Source organism: Tamandua tetradactyla, chromosome 21, assembly GCF_023851605.1.
Source record: "Tamandua tetradactyla isolate mTamTet1 chromosome 21, mTamTet1.pri, whole genome shotgun sequence".
Classification (NCBI taxonomy): Eukaryota; Metazoa; Chordata; class Mammalia; order Pilosa; family Myrmecophagidae; genus Tamandua; species Tamandua tetradactyla.
The window spans coordinates 22,933,702-22,959,722 of NC_135347.1; the positions used below are offsets into that span (position 1 = coordinate 22,933,702).

A 26,021-nucleotide genomic window follows, 5' to 3' on the forward strand; every position below is an offset into this window, starting at 1 on the left:
TTGCATGACAACCCTTCAGGTATTAGAGGATAGTTATCATATTTCCTGCAACAGTCCTTCTTCCAGCCTAACCATCTCCAGTTTTTTCTGCCATTTCTCATTTGTCATGCTTTCTATGCCCCCACTATCCTGTCTGCCCCCTTCATTTGTCATTAGAGGCTTAGAAGAGGGTGTCCCAAACACTGCAAACACATCTGTGGCCTGGCTGTATAAAATCCAAGGCATTGGTTACATCCCTTGATCTGGACTCAAGTTTTTGATTAAAGAGGCTAAGGTTACCCAAGATTTGGGATGCAGCGCTCTTCTCACTGGTTCATGCTGAGTTTGCTGTCAACCAAAATCCTTCATGTGAACTTGAGTTGTTAGAGACCCACATCCCTTTTGGCTCTCGCATAGTTCACTTTTCTGAACCCGAATGCAGGATTTTAAAAAATATCTTTATTAAAGAGCACCTTGTTGAATCCTAAGTCCACTACCCTTTACAGCTTTAATTCATTGGCAAATTTAATTTTTAAGATTTTTTGAAGAAAGTAGTACGTCCATCCTACTAAAGCATACAAATATGGCAAAAGGAAGTAGTAGTGCAGCTATGGCTTCTTTAGAGGGAGGGCTCCAGGTAAACACCCCATTAGTCACAACTGCCTTCTATCAGTGTCTTCTATATGCCTAGCCTATTATGAAATAATTTCAAACATTATTTCTCATTTGTACACTGAACCTAAATGGTGGGAATTGATCCACCTTTTACAGATGTGGAAAACAGGCTGGAAGACTTTAAGTGACTTTCCTAAAGGTATGACATTAGTAAGTGGCATAATAGGATTTGAACCCACTCTTTCTCTCTTTCCACTGTGCCTTGTAGGCTGTGTTACATTTTGTGTGTTAACTGGGCTGTTAAGATAAGCTTCCAGATTCCTTTATGTTCTGGTCATTTGAAACCAAAGCAAGTCAATGATTGGGAACCAAGTGCAAAATATTCCTGCAGTAGAGATAACTTCCCCCATGCACTAGGTGTGGTCGCCTGTAAAGCTGTTTACAGAGGTTCTGGGTTTCATACCTTCCAAGCAAATGGTTGAATTGCGTCCCCTCCACTCATTTGAAATTTGGTGTGACTGTGACTAGCTGTGGTCAAGCAAACGTGAGTAGAAGTGATCCATGTCACTTCTAGGCAGGAGATTTAAGAGGCAGCATAGGCTTCACTATACTGTTTTTCTCTCCCTGGCATGATCATTAGCAACTTCCCAGTAGCTCTGTCAGTCCAGTCCTGAGTGACTGCGAGGAGTAGAGCCCTCTGCTGACTCTCAGTGGACATGTGTTATGAGCAGTGAATAAATCTGTATCATTTTAGGTCACTGGAATTTGGAAAAAGGCATCATAATCTAGCCTAGCCAGACCATTACAATTAGCTTACCAAAGCTAAAACACATCTTGGTTAAGACTAAAAGAAAATTTGCATTTACCCCAAACTTTCTAGATATGAAAATATACAAAGCAATCACATGTCCAGTCCAGGCAATACATTAAAACTTCCATTTTCTTTCTATCTGTGTACCTTACTGCACAGTGGAATCTGTGTTTGTATGTAGGACATTGCCCTGTAGAAAGCAGTTTATGCACTAACACTTGAGATGTGTGTGTGGGAGGGGTTGAATATGAACTGAGGTAGGGAAGGAGGAACAGCAGAACAAGGTGGGATATTATACCACATCAGCCATAGCTTCAGCACACAACAGACGTGGTTACCTAGTCATGCAAGATGACACCAGAGAGGATGTGTTTCAGACACACTCTGCCTCAGACCAGTCCATCAGAGAGAGAAAAGCCAGCCAATCATCTGCTGGCTCCATCCCTTTTCCTGTCTCTCAGTGGCCAAAGTGTGTCCCACAGGATATTAACTTCCATGCATTTCCAGGCTGTGCTGCTGGAAGGGCCCCCAGGCAGTTTCTGTGAGAGGTAGAGCCTCTGAGGCTGCCATCTGGACAGGGCCCAGGTTTGGCGCGCCCTCATTGCTAGTTGATTTCCTTGGACTGTGGTTTAGTCGGCAGTGGCAACCAAGGTTCACCTGGCACAGTCCATAAACTGGTTCCAGTGGAGATGCTCATAAACCTGCGTGGGGTCCTTCACCGCTTGGGACCTGTGTTTCCTCTTCTACAAACAGGGCACTTTGGATTAGATAATTTAAAAAATCCCATTCTGATATCCTGATGTTGGTAGTTTTTCAAACCACACTAACCAGTGGTCTAGCATTTCAGAATAATTAGTCAGCTGATTTAATTAAATTGTTGAGAAAACCAAAATAACTTGAACCTAAGCAATCTTAAAATATATGCAATTGATAATTAATATGTATAATTTATACCCTAGATAGTGTTTCTTAAATGCTTCTTTTAATGATCCATTGTAAAAAATTAGCTTTATATATGGCCCACTGCGCACGTGCACACACCCACACTCACATAATTAAAATACAAATTGTAAAAAAGATTGCTTCCCTATTTGCTTAGCTAAACAATTTCTTGTATATAATACAATATTTCTATGTGTATTTCTTTGTATATATGATTTAAATATTAGATTTCATTTGTAAAATTTCTTACCATAATCACATCACTTAGAGAAATGCTAAGTGTTTAATTTCCAAAGGGTTTTGTTGTTGCAATTAGAAGGATAGTTTCAGCTGTGGGACGAGGGAGGGAGAAAATTGATATGACCAAGAATAGAAGTGTGTGAAAGTTACCTAGAGAGTTTCCTATTTTTGATACTATCACTTTAGACTCATCGTGTGTATATAAAACTGCTGTGGGTCAGCTCAAGGATCAAGAAGGTTTCAGCTTTCTGGTTTTATTAAATCCTGAATTTTACTTTTTAAAACACTTTTAGGAGTTATTAGTACACTTAAGAGATGCTCTGCAAAAATAAAACTGATGTGAGGAGTATCACAGAGAAGATAGGATTTAACAAATGAGTATGACTGCTGAATCATTATATTGATATTTCTGTTGGTCTCCAGTGTCTTGGAGCAGCTAGAAAAAAAAATGAAACATCGTAGAACTATAACCCCTACCAAACTCTAAAATCTGTTCTATAACTACTTGTTAAAATGAACTTGGAGGTTTATAATGTTGATTATCATGGGAAAAGCAAAACAAAACTGTTTGCTGATCATGAATAAGGTAGCTATCTGTAGCTTGGTAAAAACCATTGTTATTCTCGTAATAACTAATGTCCCATGGTTTAAGGATCAGAGGTCCTGTTTCTGGCTTAGTTGTTTCTATGATGGAGAAAGGGTGTTTTCCTGTATTATCCCAGGCTGTTGTCACAGCAGCCCTGTGGGGTGAGCAGGGTGGGTCCTACTATTCCCATTTTACAGATAACTGAGGTGACGAGTAATGTATGTAGTCACTCCCTCTAGGCTTTCTGCAGATATATCAGCTCTATATCACTTTAGGAGTATGATTTTTATATTAACAGTGACTTATCACTATCTTCCCCCAGTTCATTTACCATTGGCTTTGTTTCCTGCCAGACATTGTATTTCCTGGTTTCTGAAATAACATCTGTGGAAAGTATTGTCAGCAACTTTTACTTCTAGGGCGGAATTGTTTATATCCCAAGCGGGGGTCAAACCTGCCTTCCTGATGTTATATTCACCATCACTTCACTTTCCTCATGTCCTTTCACATTTCTCAACTTAAGTTTCCACATCTGTCAAATAAAGTTACTACCACACCTCTCTGCCTGTCATATGCAGTTGTGGATCAGCTGAAATAAGATAATGTACATGAGGACACTCTCAAAGGGCGTATTAATTTCACGACTATAATGGCATTAGGATTGTTACCATTTTGCCTCCTTCCTTTCCCCCAGTACACACCAATATAGAAGAGTCAGAAATAGTAGTTTCGTTAACATTTTTCATTGTGAATTATAACATATATACAGACAAGTGATAAATTTCAAAGTTCACTTTAACAAGTAGTTACAGTACAAAATTCAAAATACAGTATGGACTTCAATTCCACAATTTCATGCAATGTCCCTCTGGCTATACCAATATACTTTTTTAGTAAAATTATATAAAAGCTATCCTTTTGTGTCTGATGTAAGAAATCATTGTTTTAAAGGAAAATATAGTTTTTCTGAGTAACTAATTGGCAGATCTACCTATATATACAGATACTTTGTCCCACCTCAAGTTCAAAATTCATAGATATAAACAAAACGTAGAATGATTTAGTTTTCTGAGTCATTAATGTAAGGCCATATTCATAGTGAGAATTTTTGTTGTTGTTAAAAAAAAAACACGAATACTTTTTCCCAGCATAAAGGGATGATTTTTCCAGGAGGAAGTAAAGTGGAGACTTGACATTCTGTTTAATTTAATTGCTTATTTGTATCAAAAACGCAATTGCCTATGATAGCTATAGTCATTATATTAAAACAATACCATAGGTACAAGGTCTTTTTTTTTTTTTCACTTTAAACCATCTCGTCATAACTTGTAAAATTTTCTAATGATTTGACAGTATTTTTCTGGACCTAGATGCTGTTGTAATACCATGGTTGAATAAATTAAAACTTCACGTTGTATTTACCATTTCTCCTTCTGCTGCATTTCACCACAGCATCTTGTTATTTAGAGTTTGCTCTCCCCGTGCTCCTTGGGATGACCCACTACTATACTGATTTAGTTGCTACTGATTTAGTTGCTAGAATAAAATAATGTTCTTTCACGTTCAGAAGTAAATCTTGTTTTATTCTTTTCTCTACACTTTTTACCTGGGAAACTCTTTCATCAGGAGATCTACTTATAATCCACAACAGAATCTAAAATCATATATAACGATGACTTCTAGAAAAGTAGAAAACAGTACTGCTTTGGCCTATGTAGAATGGCAGAGGAATGAAGGCTGTCCGTGTTGGGAGCTGACCATGTCTGTGCAGTTTCCTTTCTCTCGTCAGAGTGAGCAGAGATCACCTGTCAGGCCGGGTTCTGGTTTCAGGAAGAACATTCCACATGAACCGTCTGCTCGAGTGAACCCACGCAGGGACAGCGCAGCTCTGGCAGTGGTCCCTTGGAGACAGCGTGGGCTCAGGCTTCTCTTCCTTTCAAGAGTTGGGGTCCTCTCATTTCAGCCTTTACCGGTTATTTACATTTTAGGCAAAGGCAAGATCTGTTACTGCAAGAAGCAGTGTTCTCATTCTAGAATCTGATAAGTTATTTATCTCTTTAACTTCCTAGAGAAACTAAATAACAGATACGTTTCTGTGTATTCCTGACATTGTGTAATGATGGTTGTCAGCAAAAATGGCATCATGTCTTCTTTTTGATGGGCTCGTTGGAAGTTTCTGTTCCTTTTCAATGTCCATCGTAAACCTCCTCTATAGGGCAATGTAAATGTGATTGTTAACTAACTCAGTTCTTTGAATGAAAATTTAGAAATCAGTTTCAGAAAAATCAGAGTACCTTTTTTTAGGAGCTTTGGATTGAAGTGTGGTGCTCATTGCTCAAAAACAAATCTGAATTGAAATAGCCACAACAACATATGAATTAGGGGAGAATTAAGTAGGAAAGTGACATGTTCTTTTCCCTTGTACTGTGCTATTACTTCAAGATTAATGATACGACTCTAAAATCTCAGAGAATTTAATCCATATCATTCAATAAATGCATTGATGATATGAATTCGCGTTAACAGAATGACTTTGATTAAAGGTTGTGAGCTCTCATGCTCCTCATTCTTATAAAATTAAATATTTACTATTATAGAAAATGTGTAGGGTGGAAGTTCTCTCTCTTGCAAGTATGAAGTAACTATTGAAAGTGTTATTAAAGAGGCAGAGAATCATCACTACAGGCAAAGATGGATGGATGCAGGTAAAAGTGAAGTCCCTTCTGCACCTTTAGATATTCTGCTGTTCTTTGTTTTGCTTTGCGCAAGTAGATGCTCTTGCAAATGGATGAAAATGCTTAGGTCATTACAGGTACCCAGTTATTACAGCAACCTGTGAAATAACTGATTTAAATCACCCATAGTAGAGAACTGACTTCTTCAACTTTCTTTAGCCATTTCAGCAAATGGGCAGATGGTTGGTTTTGTTTGTTTTTTAAAGTATATGAATCTCTGAAATTGGAGAATTTTACCTATTGAGAATTTAAAATTAACCCTACAAGAATAAATTAAGTGGTAATTGTTTACCGGAAAATCTTTGAGAACTCTTCCAGGATGATTGTAGATTAGAAGCAGCACGGAAACTTGTCATCTTATTTTATCAGTACAGAAACCATTATGCAAGGGCCCTTAAGAGGTCCAAGTTTTATGCTCACGTGTAATATTAAACTACTAACATGACAGAGAATTTAATCCATGTCATTCACTTCTTAAATCTTCCTTCTAATTTACTCACGTTAGCTTCCCTTTGCTAATTTCTTTGAATTTACCGAAAACTTTTTGAAATTTTGCTTAACTTCCAATTAAAATTTCTCTGAGCCTCTCTAATTTATAAATAAATTTTGTAAAATGATTACTTATGTTGTATTACAGGACCATTACATAATTTCTGCAAATATATAGCATTGCAGTGCCCTGTATGATGATGTTCTTTACCTTGGTTTGACTCTTAGTGAAGCAAATAATTTTACAGTTCTCCTGTGTCTTCAGCATAGTACTGCATTTAGTTAAGTTTCTGATTCTGTTTGCCAGTGGTAAAAAATGTGTTTGCCTTAATGAAGTGACTAGATGATGTGTAAATAGTATAGAATGCCCTTTGTTTTTCACCTATCTTAAGCTTAGCTTAATTAATTAATTAATTAATTTGTTGTACATGGACAGGCACTGGGAGATGAACCCGGGTCTCCGGCATAAAAGCAGGCGGGAACTCTGCCACCAAGCCACTGTGGCCCGCCCTGTTGCTTTATTTTTAATATTCTTTAACACCTGCCTATTGTGAGGCCCTTTCCCTTTCTTCTGTGACTCACTCAACCTTTGCTGGGCCTTTTTCTGTGACCAGGTTTACAGCAGTGCTTTGCCGCTCATTATTGATACCCCTTCCCACCTATTGAATGATGGTTCCTATTATTGGGCCAACTTGTGCCAGGAATGGGCCTCATGTTACCTCCAGTGTTTTTTTTTTTTTTTGCTCACAAATCTGGTCTGCCAGGAACATAGTTGAGTAACTTCAGGCTTAAGAGTCACTCTTGGTAATTTCAAGTTAGTGTGCATGGCTCAGTGACTTCATCTATAGGAAAGATTGGTGTGGGCGGAAAGAAGTTAAACAGTATTATTTTGGTTGATTAACTACATGAATTACAAAACAGAGGACCCCAACAGATTGATTTTCAGGATCCAAACCACTGGCATTAAAAATGAACCTTTTAATTGGTATCTTGCACCACCTTAAAGATATTCAGAACCCAACCCGGCACGTTAAATTGCTGCACAATTTAATTATTTTCTATTAAAAGACTGAAAGGAGTTGGAAGGTAAAAAGGGAGATATGTCTGCTCTTGTTAATTATAAATGGCAATTCACAGCCTGCTTCTGCTACCTGTTGTCATTCTTGCCCATCAACCAAATGTAAAAGCACCCAGGCATCGCTCATCTGCATACAGGAGAAGGAGACGCTCATTTGTTACTACAAAGGGATTTCTTTCAGTAAAGAAGTAAAACGAAGGGATGGCAGATAAGTGCACTTAAAGCTTCTGAGCATTAGTACAAGCTTGTAGAATTTGGGCACCCAATATTTTTCTGTATAATCTGTTAATGATAGAGCCTCTTGGATGGACTGATGTTGTGCCTGGAACCGAAATCCTTTTTTGATGCTAGTGTATTGTTTCTTAACAGGTAGGAAAGCACAAACTCACAGCTGATGCTTTCGCTCTCCTCCTGCTGCCCGCCCCATGTTCCACAGCTTCTGAGCCGGATATAGCCTTTTGCTACATTTGCACAAAGTATTTGCACAGAGAGTCAGGCACATTTAGAAGCAGCAGGCCTGCCACAAAGCAGCGGGACAGCAGAAGATTTATATTGTTTTGAGTTTAAACAAGTGGAAGACAATTGAATATCTGAGGCTATTTCTAAAGAAAAAATAAAGAAGCACACATTTTCAGTTTTCATAATTTATTGATATCATAGCTATTTCCCAATTCTGGATAATACTGAAATAGCTGCTGTCCCGGAGGGACATGCCATATGTAGTATCTGTCAAAAGCAAAATTAAGAACAAACCAAAAAAAGGGCAATATTGTTCAGTCTGTAAAGGCCTACTATTGTTCATTTCTTTTTTTAAATACTAGTAATTGAGCTCAGTAACATTACTTTGGTACGTTAAACCAATTTGTGTCTTTTCTTCCTCTCTCGTGGAATCTTTATTAGTGGAAATTAAGAAGTCTTTAAATACAGTAAGCCCTGTTCTTGGATTTGGAATACCTTTTGCCTGTCCCTGTGGAGCTTTAGTTTTGAATGGGGGATTCAGACTACCTTCGAATAAAGGGACTAAACAAGAAAATCGGAGATAAGTGTGAATTTAAAAACAAGAAACAAAAACAGGGCGGGCCACAGTGGCTCAGCAGGCAAGGACGCTTGCCTGCCATGCCAGAGGACCCGGATTCGATTCCCGGTGCCTGCCCATGTAAAAAAAAGAAACAAAAACAAATAAAACAGAGATGCAATAGAGAATAGGGCAAAGAGGAAAGCTACTGCAGTGGCTCCGGTCGTTAGTGAAGGTGACTCTATGGTGATGATACACCTACACTAAGACTAGAAAAATAAGAAAGAGCCAAGTGCATAAGTTTCAGTGGCTCTCAGCCTTTGGAGCAGTGAGTCCTGGGTTCCCTTTGGAGGTTTCACAGGGTTCTTGGTATCCCCTTCTTTTGCAAAATTTGGTGATTGACTATAAAGTGCGTGCACAAACCATTATACGTATAAATTTGCATGCTGTTGGGATTAGTAAAATACAGATTCATATAAAATATTACTGCACTTTTATAGTTTTTGTCTTTTGCATATTTTAGTGCTCAGATAAAAGAAATGCTTTCACGTGGGCATTTTCATTCTGATATGTGTTGTTATTGATAGGTACGTTTCTGCTGCTTAAGGGTACTATGCCTACTCTTCCAGCAGAACAAAAGAGCATAAAATAATATATAGATATAATGGTTAAATGGCACATGTTCATTTTCCACTTAGATTTCACATCATATTATACTTATTTGATAATTAATATTAGGGGGGAGCATGGGCCAGGAATAATATTTATAGACTAAATTTAAGAGGGTGGAAACCTGGAAAATAGACAAAAAAAGGGTGTTTAATTTGTTAGAATACAGTTAAATGTTGTACAGAACTATATGCTCAGGGTATGAATAATGAATAACTACCCTGAACTATCACTAGAAAGATAATTTATTGAAAGAAACAGCAAAAACATCCTGATCTGTAGTCATGACTATCATTTCACTCTGCTTTAGGCAGTCCTGAATGGTGCTGAGCAGACAGAAACATGCTCACATACATTTCTTGAGTACTGTTGATTATGGTTTGAAGGCCAGCTCTTCTTATATTACAGACTGTTCAGAGAAAAATCTTAAGGTGGCAGACTTACTCAGTTCAATCTAACAAATATTTATTGAATTTTTTACCTGCCTACCAGGTGAAATATAGAATAATTGATTTGGACTAACCTGAATACAGATACAAATAGTTGCTCTATATTTTGTACCTATTATCTTCAGACAATCAGAGTGCACTATAAGTAACCAGATAAGTGAGACTTTAAAACTTACCATATATTTATTTCTGCATGTTCGAATTTTAAGTGTTTTCATTTCATATCTGAAACACTTAGTATTTTGATAACTGGTTCCTTGAATTCTTTCATTAAGAGGGCTTTATTGTAATGAGAACAAGGCTCCAACCCTTTTCTCACATCAATTCCTTGCATTTATAAAGCTTTTAGTGACAAGCCAGATGTGGCATGCAAACAGACTCCCCCAGCAAGTATGTCGAAGGAAAGTCTTGAGTACAGTACATGAGAACAGTTTTTGTTATAGCAGAGTAACATGATGATTTATGAAGTGTCAAACCCTCTCGCCTTTGAAGAGTTCCGGCCTTCACATCTGTCTTTCATGTTTATTTCAGTTGTCCTGGTGACACACTGTCCCTGGAAGCACTGAAATGGTTCTGTGGACCTTGCTGCTAATGAATGGAGGGCCCTTTCCCCCTTTCTAAGAAGAGAAACAAAGCTATGAATGAGAAATCAGGAGAGAATGGGACAGTGAGTCACTGTGCTTTGTCATTGCTTCACCTGCTTCACTACACCTGGCACAGCTGGAGTAGCACTTTCAGTTCAAAGGGGAAAGGAAGCCTTCCTGTAAGGTTTAGTTCCAGTTTTGAGAATTGGAGGATGAAAATGTTTCATCCACCCTCTCTTTTCTTAAAGTTATTTTTAAATGAATATATTCAAATAAAACCATCTGAGCAAAGTTGCATTGCTTTTCAAACTTGAATTGTTCTTTAGAACGCCTGCCCTGTGACTTATTTGTGCCTTTCAAATGCCTCTTTTAATATTTCTTTGTGGTATATGCTTTTCAAGGGGAGTTCAACATTCCATGCCCCCAAGAAATGACACTTGTTTTCTCAGTATATTTTTTATTTTGGGAGGAAAACACTCTTTTTAAAGACCTCTGTATATTTTCCCCTCGGAACTTTGACCCCTACGTGTCTGTTCATTCTTTCAATATCACATAGAAATTCTGAACAGGACTTTCTATAGGATGAAGTGGATTAAGTTAGAAGACATTTTCCCAAAGGATTACGCTAGGAGGAGCCTGGTATGACCTTGTAAAGACAAAATTATTTTTATTCCTTTGCCTTAAAGAATGGTCTTGCATTATCAGGTGAAGGAGTCATGAAAAAGTAAATATCTGACTTTAAAAAAAAAAAATCTACATTTCAGCATATATAGCTCCTGTAGTTTTCACTGATGTCCTGTGAAGGAGAGTAAGTTATTGGCCAATGATTCCTATCACCAAGCTTATACTTACAGAGTGAAGGTTTGTTAATGGTGAAAAATTTGTGCGGGCAGCAGCTGATTTGTGGTCTTATTGATAAATGCCAATCTAGCTCAATGATGGGATAGCACAAGTTCTTTGTGGCAACATCTTTTGTGGACCTGGAAGAGGTACAGTTTCCTTAGATGAAGTCATAGAATAAAACAAATCACATGTCATGGAAACAGATTTATTCTCTGTAACCACATATCCCAAACATCATTGCCCCAGACCAAAGCAGGCTGTAGACGTTCTTGTTAAATTTGGGTCACAGGGATCATGAAAGATAGGAACTTTGGGAATAATTAACACAGTTCCTCTAGATGCCTGGAAATTTCGAAAAGACTTTTCGTTGAGTGTCTGGGGATTTGAGCATGACAAGGAGATGAAGTTAAGTTGGCTTTGTGTTTCAGAGCTGTGGGTTTTTTTTTAGCCTTTCAGACATGCCTAATGGAAATGCAGTTGCCATACGTTTTAGAAACAAGTGTTGCTTTTCTGAAATGGCTTGAGCTTCAGCCGCTCGTAAGGATGCTTTTGGGAGCTGGAGTTACTGAACTGTACCTAATGGAAATGGCTACAGGGTGCCTTGCCTTTGGCAAAGAAAGAAACTTGCCTGGGAATTTTTAGTTTTCTTTATTTTGGCAGGGTGTGTCTTTGCTTCCTATTGGGTGCTCATTGACTGGGAATGTCATTTACAATCCTTGGTTGTCCTTCTGCCCACCAGACCCCTTGGCTATGCCTGTTACATTGTTCACCGTAGTTGCTGCCCTTCTATTAGGCATGGTCAGTATTCAGGATCTCTTTTCTCAAGAGATGTGTGTGTGCATTCTCTGTCCTCCTCCCAACACCCAAATCCTGTCAATCACAGTGACCTCCAGGGGACTCTAGCAAGCCTGGTAAACAAGGGACCCATGTCTGCAGTAGCTTTTTATTCACTTTTTTTTTTTTTTTTTGGAGTGGGGATTTCTAATTACAGCTGTGTATGCAAACACTGAAGGAGCATTAGGCTCATCAAGTAGGGCTCTGCTTTTAACAGGAAACCCTTTTATTTTCTAAACAGAATATGTCAAACATACTCTTTTCTTTTTAGACAGTTAACCTTTCATCTCTCCTGTAGCAGAAATTCCAGACTCTGGGGCTTGCTGATTTTGTATTTGAGATATCCCAACACAGAAGGAAAATGCTGTTTGCAGTGCCTTCGTTAGAATGTGTTTACTCCAGTTTTGTTGCTGCGTATATAGTCTGGAGCCCTGCTTAGTTGCACCTCATTGCACCAGAAAAGTACAGTAATTTTTTAGAGGCACACCAGTAAAACCAATCCAATTCTACTTTGACCATGTCAAATAAATAGACAGAGTACCTTAAAGTGTTCATACTTAAAGATTATAAAAAAAATACGAGTTCAGCAGACCCTAGGAAATTGTTTCTCAGTGACTTCCAATCATCTTATTTTTTGAAAAAAATCTTTATACAGCCCATTTAATGTTTTCTCACACATTATCACGTACATTGGGTCATATAATAGTACCTCTTATATTATGACATCATAGAACACAATTGAGATAGAATGCAGTTTGATATTTCTGTAAGGCAGCGCTTCCCAACTTTTTTTCATATCTTGGCACGCACAGAAAGCTGTCATATTGAGAGGGCGCACACTAGAAGAGGCTAAAGGGACGATAATCATGGCAAACCCTTAGGAAGTGTTTGGCAATGTTTATAATGTTTTGCAAATTCTGAATGTAATATTCATGACAACCTTTGAGGTTGATACTATTACTGTATTTGTTTACAGATGAGGAAACTAAAGCACAGGGAGTGACCACCCCCTTCTGACCCAGGCCATCTGCCCAGAATTCATGCTTGGCCACGATTCTGTGCTTGGCACACCTGCCCCTCTGATGGCTCACCGTGAGTGTGCAGGAGTAGGGAGGAGGAGAGAAACCATAATTTATATGATAAACACTATGAGGTAGCTGCATTTCTTCCAGTCCTTCTCCCTCAACTATAGGCTATGCAACTTAATAGATGCTGGACTTTTTTCTCACATTCATTTAAAAAAGAAGTTTCATCGAGATGCCACTCATAAGCTATAAAATTCTCCACTTAAAATGTGTAATTCAGGGAAAATTTATGTTGCATACATGTTCCTACAACTTAAAAAAGAAAGAGCAACTAAAGGAACAAAAAAAGTATAATTCAAGGAATTTTAGTATTTTTTTTACCAAAGATGCACAACTATCACCACAATCTAATTTTAAAACATTTTTATCACCTGCATAAGAAACTTTGGCATCCACATTCCCACCTCCAGCCCTAGGCAACCTCGAATCTATTTTCTACCTGTATATAGTAACACTTTTTGGATATTTCATATTAATGGAATTATGCAATATGTGTTTTTCTGTGTCTGGCTTCTTTTACTGGGCATTATGTTTTTGGAGGTTTTGGTAGTGTACTTCTCTGTGCACACTTTCATTGTAAGCCTACCTCCAAAGAGGTCCAGGTTTTACTAAACTAAATGCTGTGGTTCGCAGCCATCAAAACATGTTTAGTTGGTCCTGCAAGAGTCCTGAGCAGAACCATTTGGGGGAAACAACATCAGTGCCATCATCATGAGCCTCTCAGATGATTAACGCAGTGCTTAGATGTTATTTAAAGGATATTTTCATTTTATGGCTAGATATGTACCGGGTCATATAGGCAGTATGGGGCAAAGAAAAACCATCCATTTTGTGGAAAAGTAAATTGAAGTAGTTCTTTCTCATTTTATAGTTTAAAAAGTTGTTTAATTAGCAGATTCTTTTCCCCACTGACCAACAGGTTGTTTGGGGGGCATTATGAAGGCACAGGCTGGGGCCCTTCCAATTATAGAGGTTTTCTACTTGACTTTGAGAATTAAGCTTTCTCATTTTCTGTATGTCTTGGCTGCTTTAAAAAAAATTATTTTTAAACGCTACTGTGTCCGGGAGTGTAGATCATTTGAACTGTACAGATTAGTAACCCAATTTGAAGGGTAATCAGCAAACAGATGATTTAGCAAGCTGCATAGTGAAATTGCCGCTGCACATTTTAAACTACTTTGCAATGATTTTCGGTAGGCTTGGGCTTGGAGTCTCCTGTATACAATATATCTCATAGATATATAGATACCTTTGGGGTATCAGCATGAGTAGGAAGAGGTTATGAGATTAGAGAAGGACCGAGAGTTCTATATTATAATTTTTTGAATTGATTTGTGGAGTCCTGGCCATGAGTGGGTAAGAGATTAGCACCTTGAAAGCCATGGCCCATGCCTTGCTCTCACCTAGAAAGTGAAATCACATTTTAGGTTACATGTCACTTAAAAAAGAAAAAAAAAAGGAAGGGCCCCTTTTCAATACATAGCAAGTTTCCATTCAAAAATAACAACTTACCTGAGCACATGTTATGAGCCGGGCCCCAAACAAGGTGCTGGCGATGCGACACTGAGCTGTAGTGTAAGCCTGTGAATGGTTAGGGGACAGGTAGGAGTGAGGGGCCTGAACATGCTACCTTAATTTGGTGGTCAGGAGAGTTTTCCCTGATGATGGGAAACAGGAGGAGAAACCTGGGAAGTCCCAGAGTAAGCCTTGCCAGGATCTGGGGGAAAGTAGTTTCGGACAGGAGAAAAAGCAGGTGCAAATGCGCGAGGCAGAAACATGTCCCAGAGCCCAGAGTGGCTGGAGTGAAAGGAGCTGCTAGGGGAAGAGAAGCAAAGGGTTATCAGAAAGAGGAGGGAGGCAGGGGCAGGGGAGGCAGGCCGGCCTGGAGGGCCTCACAGGACCATTGTCAAGACTTGGGCTTTTTGTCCGAGTGAAGCAGGAAGACATTGGGGGGTTCTGAGCGTTTGTTTTTTCTTTTTCCCCTTGTGAAGTATAATGGGCTTTTTCTTGCTTGATGTTAAAAAGGGTTGACCCATTCCTGCTTTTAGGGTTACCGACATCTTGTCTGGTCCAGATTGCATTCAGGGTTCCCTTCTTGGAGAGAAATAGATCTGCACTTGTATGCCGACTTCATCGGGGCTCTCCCACACTTCTCAAATTGTAGAGAAGTTTGAATTAAAAGCAAGCATTTCATGAATGGCTCGCGGTGCAGGTGGGGCGATGTGTTCTCTGCCTAAAACTGAGAAGACAATCACTTCGCATGAAGAAGTAACCTTTTCTTTTTCCCCAAACTCTCCTAGGTACAGAAAAACACACAAATGATTTTTTTTTTCTGATTGTGTATTTGGAATGTTCCATAAGATGGCTCTCTGTTGAAGTCCCAGGTGGATCTTCCAATCTCTATTTAGTCTCACATTCTGACAAGAAAGAAAACCCTCCCCCGCCCCGATGGGAGCGCCAGTCTTTCTGCTGTTTTCTTTGGGTCTGGGAAATCAGGGATGTTTCATAACTGAGTGGCCAGCAGGAAAGGGAAGATTGATTGGGGTTTTAGGAGAGGTGGCAAAACACATAGCTAAACCTGGGGACAAGGATGTCATGTAGCATGACAGACCCAGGGGGAAAAAAAAAAGGAATGGACTTTTTTGTTTTATTTGTTAATGAAATGTGAGATTCGTTATTTCTCCCCCACCTCACCTCCATGGTCCTTCCTAGCTGTTGTTTTTATGTTCAGCACAGATGTCCAGGAAATGGACTCCAGCGCCAGCACCTGCAGGACACTGGCCCAGGCCTACCTTGCAGCCTCCTCTGCTCTTACTGCATCACACAGATCTGCTTACATGGGGCAATTCTCCCCTCTCCCCTCTGTTTTTCCAAGCGCCAATCTACTTTGAGCATTTCTGTCCATCCTCTGAGTTCTTGGAATTCAAGAAAAAACTGTGCAGTATCTCAGTGGCGAGTCTGTTTTTTTATGAACAGGTACCACCAGCCTCTTTTGTTTCGAGGCATCTTGTGAATCCATGAACACAGTTTTGCAGTCTTGCAAGAAGCTAGTGCCCTGCAGCCCCTGTCATGGAGAAGAGATAAATGAATAGTTGATTTCAGGAGGGTGTTGGTGTCCGATTTATGGAATACCATGTTTTCATCCAGGGCCGTTCAGGTAATTCTCATTTTAAAACTCGAGCATCTGCCTAGCATATGGCTTCTGACATCTGGCTTCCATTTGCTATGCAATGGAGACACTTTGACTGATTTCCCCGTCTTTGCAATGGGACAGTACCTGTTTCTGGTATGCTCCGAAGGGGGAGAGACAACAAATGATATGAAAGCATGCTGGAAACAAAACCCCCAGAATCAACATGCTCATCACATCTTATAATTAACTGAGCTGCCAAGTGAGTGTTTCCTTTTAAATCTTGATGGACATTTTATTTTTGAGTTTAACTCTCTCCTCTTGGCTCAGGAGGGTGCTATGCTAGCCTCTCTGGGAAAGCTTTTACTCAATCCAGATTCTCTGGCTATGTGCAGAGCTGGAGCTTACTACCCCCTCACCGTCCAAGGCAGGCGGGGGAGTACCAGATCACTGCTGGGGTGGGTGATTATCTGCCCCCAACCATGTCCCTGGCCCCAGGCTCCTTTTTGGGCCCTGATTTGGCTCAGATTCCTGTACTGCATAGAGGAATACACAGTAGGAAGGGTAATTGGCCTTTTTCTGACAGCAGGACAGCCCAAACCTTGCTCTCCTGGAGAGTCTCCTGGAGACTTCTTCAGGAAGCATAGAATTAAATTCACTTGCTTTTTCTATAGCAACTTAAGGTCCTCAGAATTCCAGTTATTTTCATTACTTTTTCTTCGTAAGCAACCTGTGTTGAGAGAGGTCAGAATGAACAAGCTGAAGTGTAAAAGAGGTTAAGTGATTCACTTAGAAATGGTGGTTGACAGGGTTACCTTTGAATTCAGAACTGATTCTCGGTGTTACTGCAAGATGGAGCTGTCATCCTGGAGTTAAGGTCATATATATTGGGTTGCTCTGGCAAAACTTCATCTCACTGCTCTATTTTAGAGGCAATAATCACTGAAAATCGTGCAGTGTCCCCAGCTGCTTAGTCTGAGAGAGATGTTTCAGCCTTAATGACTTATGTAGCTCTCTGTAATGATGGCCTACAAAAGCCAAGAGCTTCTCACTTCTTAAGAAGGTAAACAGGCAAGAGCATTGACTTGAGGGTGTGCCAAGAAGAAATTGCTTTTGCCCTCCCCGCTACCCCAGCTTGCAAATCAGTTGCTTCTACCAAACTCTAGGAGCACTTTACCCCCTACTGAGGAGCCTACTGGGGTCCTTTCACAGCTGAGCAAGATTGATTGACAGCTGCTGTCTTCAACTACAACTGAGATGGAGTGAGCGTTTATACAGGCTCAGTGGGGTGGGACTTCCCTGGTTGAATCCTGCTTTATGTCTTTTCAGCCAAATGCCATTTACATCTGCCCACCATTTGAAGTCTCCTCTGACTTTCTGCTTTTTAGAAAAGAAAGTAAAAGAAGTGCTGCAGCAGCCACAGATAGCATCATGGCATTTCCTTCATTTTCCAGAATTCACTTTTGGAGTGTTTTGTGAGCAAAATCTTAAGGAGAGTACGTCTCTTCAAATGAAAATGTTGTAGTCTTACTATGATGTAAGCAAATGAAAATTTGGGGGAATGCATTGTAAGTTGGTGGGGGATGGAAATAAAAGCCTGGCAGTAAAAGTTTCTTTGCCCTTCAACAGACCACATCTGCATATAAATGTTCATGTTGCCAAATTATTGGTCAATGTAGTTTTTTCTTCAGAAAGTTAAGATGTGTATAAATTGATAGGTAATTGGTTGTTTTCTTCTTCTATTTTTAATGGACAATTTTGACCTTAAATATACTCTGTTGGTAAGGATGAAATTAGAGCTATGATATTAGACTATTTATGACATTAATTTACAGATGAAGAGTTAAATTAGTTCAAGCGATTTTGTACTCTTTTGTCTCAGGTGGGGATCTAGCACTTTCTAAATGGATATGTGTAGGAAGTCTGTACCGCAAAATACATTATACTTCAAAAGCCAGCATAGGTTGCAAATGGATTGTACCATTTACTTAAAAAAAAAAAACTGTTCAAAATTAATTTGATTTCATTATTATTTTTTCAAGTTATTTGAGAGGATTATATTCATACAGGCAATTATGTTGAAATAATTATGTAAGCATTGTGATGACCATCAAACCCTTATGGTTGAATTTGCCATTTGGTTGAAAATTCTTTATATCTGAGAATACTCTACAACAAGAAAAGATTTCTGGTCCTCACTGAAGCCTCGCTAATTGTCATCCTAGTCTCAAGACATAACTTTGGAGACAGTGATAAACTGGTCTCCAGCTGACCAGTTTGGAGTTGAAACTTACTTCTCAGGATGTTTATATGAAAATATTAGGCACTTTTACCAGTCTTCAACACCTCTTCAAAACTACCATGTAATTTTGAAATACTATCTTAACAATTCATATTTTAAACTTTGACCCAATCTTTGCAATTCATTTATTCAAGAAAATTTATGGAGCATCTATTTATTAACATTTTAAGATTTTCTGGCAGCTGCTATTTAAAATTTTCACATTGTACCATACAGTGAAATGGTAATCATGTAGCATATTGCTAATAATGACTAATGGCCTCACCATTGCCATTAATTATTCATGCATTAAACATTTATATTTGAGTGACTTATGTATCATTCAATACACAAATATTTATTGAGCATCTATTTTATGTCAGGAGTTTTTCTGGGATCTAGGGGTATAGCAATGAATATAACAGGAACCAGCTTCTGCCCTCACGAAGAAGCATTCCAGTGTTTCTCATCTACATTTTAAAACCATTTAACGACCATTCATATGTATATGAGCATGTTTATTTTTTTTCTCTAGTGTATAAAATCTTTAATAGTCACTTTAATTTGCACGATGTTTTTATCACCGCTGTTTTATTAGAGAAATAGAGGCTAACTTTCTATTTCCAAAGATTGCTGAACAATCATCCATTAGTTCCTGAAGTTGAATAACAGGAAACTACTTCTTTTTCAAACCATTTGACATTTGTTAGAAGCTGTTGGCCCCAAATGCAAACCCAATAAACTGCAGCCCTATTGGCAACCCTTGGCTTGAGAGGGTCACAGGGGCTCCCACTGCTGGCTCTGCCGCCATATTTACATATGAATTTATTTCTAATGGAATAATAATAGAAAGAGTTGACACCATGTTTGTTCTTTTGTTTGTTTGTTTGTTTTCATTGTAAAGAACAAATCCTTGTTTCAAAGAACCTGAAGGGTACCTAAAGACACCCAGTTTTAGATTTTAAAGGGATATAAGAAAATTTTAGGCAAAACTGCATTGAAGGCTGTGTCATGGCCGTAGTTTTTCTTCAGAAAGTGTTACATAAGTGACACGAATTCTGAGTAGCTCAAGAGCAAAACCATCCTGTAAATATATGTGTAAAAATAATACTTTGCCTACAGGAAATGAAAAACTGAAGTTTGCTCCTAGGTATACTTTAGACCAGATCACATAAAGTCTCCATTTAATTGAGGAAGAATAAGTATCAGAATTATAATTAATATAATAATGAAACACTGCAAAAATAAATGACTGTGTGAATGATTAAATGAAATGTTTGAAGTAGTGGTGAAGTTTGATATCTTGATACTGGACCGGAGAAAAGTTAATAAAATCAAATATTGAAACACTTTTAAATGGAATGAACTTGTAGAACTTTTCCCCTCATTATTATGAAAATAAGATTTATCCTTTGCGTATGCTTGTGCTTATTAGATTTGTAGTATGCCATTTTCTATCTTCAGATAGTGTTGGTTCTATCTTGATTTATTCATTCTTAGTTTTGAAAATAATCTAGTTACTTAAGGTTATTGCTATGTCTTGATAAACTATAATGATTAGAAAATGGCAAAATTGATCTTGATATTTTAACTCTTTCCAATTTGATAACCATGCAGTCAATCTGAAAGTTTTTTTTTATTATTATTATTCATGTATATGAGTTCAGTGCAAAATAGTTGAGGTCCACATTCATATTTAAAAAGCATATTAAGTTATTGGGAAAACGAGGCAGCATAAAGCATGAAGAATAGTGCTTAAACCAAATAACTCTGTAATGATATCTGTAATATGTGTGTGTGTGTGTGTTAAGTATATAATTATCTAGAGAGCTGCTTCTGTAATCTGGTTGTCTCATGCATGAGGACCTAGGATGTTCACATGGAAACTGTGGCCATGAATGTAGGGACTGATATGCTTTCAGTTGTGTTCTAAGGAGCCATCCTTGTGCACTTTGTTTGCTTCACATTTCCAGAGAGAACAAACAGAAAGATGAACTGAAATTTTAGTTCAGTGGGGGAGGGAGGAGACCTGAATTGCGTGAAGGCATGATATTGTGAAGTTCCAAAGATGACGGTACAGATTCCTTTCTCATGGGTAACTCTCTACATTTTTTCCCTAAGAAGTAGCATAATGTCTTGAAGTCTAGTCTTTTTTTCCCTTTTCAGATCCTTACCTCTAAAATGGTTAGATTCCACCTTGTCTCCTCTCCTGGCCTTCTTAGACAGGCCAGAGCCCACAGCCATTCTCCAGAGCAGCACTGTCCAATAGATATACGTGAGCCACATCTGCAATTTTGAATTTTCTCCTAGCTACATTAAAAAAAATTAAAGTAGTAGGTGAAATTTTATATGCAATCCAACATATCCAAAACATTAACACTTCACCATGTCATCGATATAAAAATTAATAATGAGCTGTTTTGCATTCTTATTTTAAACTAAGCCCTTAAAATCTAGTGTGTTACAGCACGTCTCAATTTTAACTAATTGTATTTCACATGCTCAAATAGCTACTATGTTGGACAACACATCTTAGAGACTGTAACCATCCAGAGAGTGGGGTGGCATCCTTTCCTTATTTATATCTGAATCCTTCCTGCACACCTGTCTTGCCTGGAAGGTTCTTAATTAATATAGGCTGCTGGATGAATGAATGATTCATTTTCATCAATCCTGTTCCAGCCCAGCAAAACCCTGAGACCAGAGAACACCAGGCAGATTAGCCATGAGTTTCAATTAGGGGCTTATGAACAGGAGGAAGATACTTCCCACTCGAGGCCAGTTGGTTGGGAAATGACCACATTCCACCCCAAAACCAACTGAGAAAAGGGAAGGGGCATGCCAAGGTGGCAGCTTATGAAGTTTAAAGAGTCCTGCGAGTTGGGCAGGCCACGGTGGCTCAGCAGGCAGGAATGCTTGCCTGCGATGCCAGAGGACCCAGGTTCGATTCCCAGTGCCTGCCCATGTAAAGAGTCCCACCAGATTTAGTTGCAATGGGGTTTGGGCAGATTCTTAAGAGAGTTGGTAGGTGAGGGGAATTTTACATTCTTTGATCCTTTTTAAGTCTTGCCCCCTTGTAGGCGGCTGTGTGCAGTGATTTGCTCTCAAAATGGAGGAGGGGACGGTGCCTGGGCCCTGGGTCCTTACAGATCCTACTGTTTTAAATTTTTGAAGTTCATGTCGATGCTATTAAAGAGTTAAAATTTGTTTGGCATCAAACTAAAAGTGTTTTTTTCCATTGTTGTACGTATAGCTATAAAAGACAGCAGAGAGAAAGCAGCAGAACAGTTAGGAGACTTGATTTGTCATCCCCACAGCAACTCTGTGTGACCTAGGGCTGGTTATTCAACATCTCTGTTCCTTTCAGTTTTCTTATCGGTAAAATGCTGTAGGACTAGATTGCTTTCAAGGTTCTTTCCTATTCTCTGATTGTGTAATTTGTTTTTGCACAAATAGGCTCTTTTTTTTCTTTTGACATATCGTATTTTACAAGAATAATGGCTCTCCCCTACTGACCTTTGAGCAAAACCTGTGATCATTTTTATGAGATTTTTCTCTCTATCCCACATTTCGTATTTCGTTTACAGAAGTTGAAACTCATATCCTTGAAGATGATGGCATTGTTTTTGAGAATTTTTACTTACATTTAAAACTGTTGATTAGAGTTTGCTTGGTGGAGAAACTTTAGATTTTTCAGCAGGTGGTAAATGTTTAAGCTGCCTTTTTTTTTTTTTTTTTTTTTTTTTTTAACCAAAGAGGGATTCTAAATTGGTTTGACCCTCAACAACTAGATGCTGAATGTTCTGAAAATTATTTTGGTGATGAATACACAACTATGAAATAATCTGAATATGGTGAGGAACTATGTGGTGATACTGTGAGCCTTCAGTTGTAGGCTTGGGATGGATTGTATGCTGTGTGAATATATCTCAATAAAATGGCATCAAAGAAAAAAAAAACTAGATGCTGGATTTTTTTTTTTTTACTTTCACCTCTATCTTTCCTGCAACCAAAAATGTTTTTCCTGTCTTGTCCTTCTAATCATTTTTATTACCATGTTTAAAGCTCTTCGATGCCCAAAGAATAGAATAAAGGACCTGGATACTATTTCTCGCCCCCCAGTCTGCCTTCCTGACTGTTCCTTGGTCTGAGCCCCAGCATGAATCTGCCATATGGGCACATCAGTCTGCGCAGCCCGCCCAGACTGTCCTATTGCAGCAATAGGATATTCTGCCCCTGGGCCGCCTCCCCAGTTGTCTGCCTCATTCCCATCCTTCAAGGCCAGGCAAGAGCCCCATCTTCACCCCAGTTCATAATCGAGCAACCTGTGCATTAACTCTTATGAATGTCAAATACGAGTTGCATTAATAATGGCAGTAGGAGTTGCATTAATAATGCCCAAGAGCTTGGAGCGTTTTCTTGCCCCTCCTTGTGGTCCTGCTGTAGAGCAGTATGTGTAGCCATTAAACCTACAGACTGGAGCCAGACTGCACGGGTTCGAATCTTGGCTCTTCCGCTTAACTAGCTCCATCAGCTAGGGCAAGTTACTTCATCTTTTTCCCTGCGGTTTGTTCACATGTAAAATGCTCATTATGACCACTTATCATCCAGATTGTGTTGGCGTCAAACTAAGTCTTTTTTTCCGTTGTTGTACATATAGCTATAAAAGACAGCAGAGAGGAAGCAGCAGAATGGAGTTAGGAGACTTGATTTGTCATCCCCACAGCAACTTGCATTTTAAAATGGGGGAAATTTAAACAAGTGTTAAGTATTTAGAATAGCAAGCACTTAATAACTGTTCTTTTTTTTTGTATCTATTATTATTTGTGTCTCACAGGGTCACGTACACAGAATGTGTTCAATGAATATTTCCTGATTAATTGAGCATAGACACTAATCAGTTAGCTATGTATTCAAACCCGATAGTACCCTATCTCTCAGTGCCGTGCTACTTTTTTGAGGGTTTGGGGGTTTGGGTGTGTGTGTGTGATATGTGCCGGATTCGTTTTGGCTCACTAGGGGAAATTTTCCAATTCTGAGATCAATGACCTGAAACTCCTGTCTGCTGTGATTTCCAGCTGCCTAAATATTTGATACGGGCTGCCGTAGGCAGTGTTTGTAGATATGTTACATGGAGAATCAGTACACAATGTACCTTCTAGTCCCATCTCTTGTGACCCACTCACTTTCTTCTCTAATGAAATGCATGTGAAATTAATGACATAGGGATGCCATAAAGCTCTCCTAAATCCTTTTAACTTAGATCATTTGATATTACTTTGAATTGTCTTTCATATTATGAACAATATTTTTTCTCATAGATATGCAATGCCTACCGCTGCACATATTATGAACTATGACTATTTACTTAACATATAGCAGGTCCCTCATCTTAAAATTCATAACGTTTTTGCCCTGAACCAAGATTATTGCTGAGTCCTCTTTAGGCGATTTCTCTTTACAGGGCTTGTCTTTTGTTATTAATGTCACAGTAGTTTTTCAGAACAAATTACATTAAAGATAGAGAAAAACAAAGGTTATTTTTTTATACATATAGAAGCTATTTGAGGCTATAATTGAATAATACGAAGATATTATAGTGCTATAATTTAACCATTAATTATATGGTAGGTTTTTCTGTTATAGTTATATTTCCTTGCATTTTAAAAATAAAATGGTAAGAGTTGTTCCTAAAGATTAAAATTCAGAATCTTTACTAGAATAGTAATAAAAATCATTATAACAGCACCTCCACAAATATATGCCAGACATTTTAGGCTTCATATCTAAATAGGCTTCATCAGCACTTTTTCACCTAATACCTTGAGGATAGGTAGGGAGGCATTTCTACTGATTTTACAGATGGGTAAACTGAATCACAAAGCAGTTAAATGATTTGCCCAGAGTTGTGGAGTAATTAGATATCCGTACTTGTGCTCCTTGCAGTATATTATTCTGCTGCTTAAAATATATATATCCTAAATTTAGGGTATATATTTCAGTAAGGTGTCTCCAACACCTAGTTTTTTTTTTTTTTTTGTATGCTGTATGGTGGGAGTCACATTTGATTATTTTTTCTATGTGAATATCATATTATTACAGCACTATTTGTTGATTTTTTTTTTCTTTTTTCTTTTTTGGCATGAGCAGCCTCTGGGAATCGAACCCAGGTCTCCGGCATGGCAGAAGAGAATTCTGCCACTGAGCCACCATCGCACCGCCCTCTCATTCTTTTCTATACCAGCTCACTAAAAACGTGTCTTCCTTTGAGAGTCGTAACACATTCTGTTATAATCATCTAACCAACATGCTAGTTTCATTTCAAATCAGCCATCTCTTAAAATAATTACTTAGAAAGGCATTTAACTTTTGTCTGTAATTCAAGCCTTAAAATTTTTTGTCTGTCAGTAATTAAAACCTTTTCCAGAAAATTTTTTTAAAATATCCCTCCCATTTTCGACCTGTCACAAGAAGACCCTTTCTTTTGAGAAGCCATTCTGCATAGCAGACTTCCTTAAAACAAAAATACCTGAAGCAACTAGAAAGCTCATCAAACATTTCTCATACAACTGAGTTTTGAAAATGCTAGTTTGGCTGATAAATGAAAATGAAATTTTCTACACTGTGATATTTTAGATCATGAAGAATGAGGAGAATTGTCCGATTATTAGTTTTAAGGTAGCTAATTTACTGTATACAGTCATACTTTTTACAAGTTCTATATTGAAGTTATTGAAGGATGTAAAAATACACAAAATATACACCTGTTTATTTCCGAAGAAGATGAAAACAACAAAATATTGTTAGAAACTTAGTTCTTTTTAAATGGCTATTTTAAATGGGTAAATCATTTTCTCTAGTAATAAGTAATAATGACTATGGGGATAAAAATTTTAAAATGACCACTGATTGCCTGAGTTACAAATGGCTTTATCTCTGAACACCCTATCTCTTTAAAATTTAAGCGCCTGCACATATTTTACCTCATTTATTTTTACAGCATCCTTGTTCAGTGACTTGCATGGGTGGCATAGCTCTTACTATGTAGGTAGTGAAACCAGGACATAGGTTAAATGATTGACTTTTAATTTCGTGCTCACTTTTCAGACAATTTTTGAAGGCTCTCTGTTGCCATCTTTCTAGGCAATGCATAATTCAAAACAGTGAGAAACTTTAGGGATAGACACAACACAAGTTCATAAAAGTCCAAGATTATTTAGAGCCCTTAATGATTTTCATCTTCAGAGTGATAGATTTTTAATGGACTTTTAAAAGACTGTTCCTAGTAAAAGTAGAATGGTTACAACTGTTGACATTTTACAGCAATAAGGTGAGGGCATTGTAACGAGAAAGACAAAACATATTCTCAACATAGGGCAGTATTTTGTTTGCTACAGATCTGTTAAAGGCAGATGACCTCATGTTGGTAACAATTTCAACAGTTCTGAAAACTTTGCTGGTAAGCGACAATCCCGCCTGGTAGACCAGATGATGGGAAATAGATCACCTGGTAGTAAATAGTCACGTTCACAGCAGAGACCTCTCCCCGTGCTGGACCTTTCCCAACATGCTACGATACATTCTGAGCTCTTCCATTAGAGCTTCCATTATCCACCACCCAAGTTCTCAATTCAATTTCAAACTCGGGCATAAGCC

At 38.4% G+C, this 26,021-nt stretch overlaps 1 protein-coding gene and 1 long non-coding RNA gene across 3 annotated transcripts in view; both read left to right on the forward strand.

The window, feature by feature from the left end:
* Positions 1–10,470, forward strand: part of LOC143665530 (uncharacterized) — a 56,178-nt gene extending 45,708 nt beyond the window's left edge. Inside the window, exon 2 of the long non-coding RNA XR_013167037.1 lies at positions 10,140–10,470. This is a non-coding gene — a long non-coding RNA (uncharacterized LOC143665530). The remainder of the gene's footprint in view (positions 1–10,139) is intronic.
* EFNA5 (ephrin A5) overlaps positions 1–26,021 on the forward strand; it is a 277,728-nt gene that overhangs the window by 133,122 nt on the left and 118,585 nt on the right. The gene's annotated exons all lie outside the window — the stretch shown is intronic.